The sequence below is a fragment of the Eleutherodactylus coqui genome, unplaced genomic scaffold (assembly GCF_035609145.1).
Source record: "Eleutherodactylus coqui strain aEleCoq1 unplaced genomic scaffold, aEleCoq1.hap1 HAP1_SCAFFOLD_698, whole genome shotgun sequence".
NCBI classification, from domain to species: Eukaryota; Metazoa; Chordata; class Amphibia; order Anura; family Eleutherodactylidae; genus Eleutherodactylus; species Eleutherodactylus coqui.
The window spans coordinates 11,311-12,500 of NW_027101758.1; positions in this window are offsets into that span (position 1 = coordinate 11,311).

The window sequence follows — 1,190 nt, forward strand, 5'->3', positions numbered from 1 at the left end:
CACGACGCCCCTGGTTCCAGCGAGGCGACGGCGCCCCGCACCCCGCTCTCCGGGCCGTGCAGAGCGGCCGCTCTCGCTCCTTGGAGCAGAGCCCCCGAGCGCAAGAGTCCCCGCTCCGCCTGTCCAGGCCGCGGGGCCGACAGGCTGTCTGCCCGGGTAGACCCCGCTCTCCGAGCGGCCGGGACCCAACGTTCAAGAGGTGTACGAAGCCACCTTAAGGGGGCTGCGGTGGCCCCCTGCCCCGAGAGTGCCTCCCAGGCCGAGGGAGCCCGGCGGTCGAGTGTCGTAGGAAAGCGCGCGCGCGGCTGTGTCACACGGGCCAGAGTTAGTTTGGGCAACGGCTTAGATCCGTATGCAGCTCAACCTTTCCGGCCTGTCCTGGCGGCGGCTAGGCGCGTGCGAACGTCACAACGCCCCTGGTTCCAGCGAGGCGACGGCGCCCCGCACCCAACTCTCCGGGCCGAGCAGAGCCCCCGAGCGCAAGAGTACCCGCTCCGCCTGCCCAGGCCGCGGGGCCGACAGGCTGTCTGCCCGGGTAGACCCCGCTCTCCGAGCGGCCGGGCCCCAACATTCAAGAGGTGTACGAAGCCACCTTGGGGGGCTGCGGAGGCCCCCCCCTGAGAGCGCCTCACAGGCTTTGCTGATAACCCTGTCCTAGCTGCCTGCGCGGGCAGGCGGGACCCCCAGGAGGCCGCGCACAGCCCGCGGCAGCCGCCGCTGAAGTCCACAGCAGTTGGCAGAGAGGAGTCTTGGAGAAAAAAAACGACAAAGTGCAAACGCTCCAGGCGCCGGCCAGGGGGGCGTACCCGGCTGGCCGGGCCGGTGGGAGCTGCGGCTGCTGGAGTTGCACCGAGTGTCGATGCATGTCGTGAGAACCGGTATGAGGGTGATCCTGGTCGCTCCGGGCCGAGGCGCGGTTCCAGGGAGACGGAAGGAGCGGGCGTGTTTCCCCTGATAGCGCCGACGACGGTAAAATAAGGCCTCGCAAAACGTCAGGACGAACACCTTTTTTGCATATAAGGGAACGAGCGGTGTGCGGTCTCTGACCAAGTGAGCATTTCTCAAACTCGAAGCACCCGCGGCGGCCTCCCCTCTGCCGCCACCCCGCACCCTCCTGGGGCAGAGCCACCGAGAGCAAGAGTCCCCCCCGCACTCCGCCTGCGCAGGCCGCGGGGCCAGCAGGCTGGCCG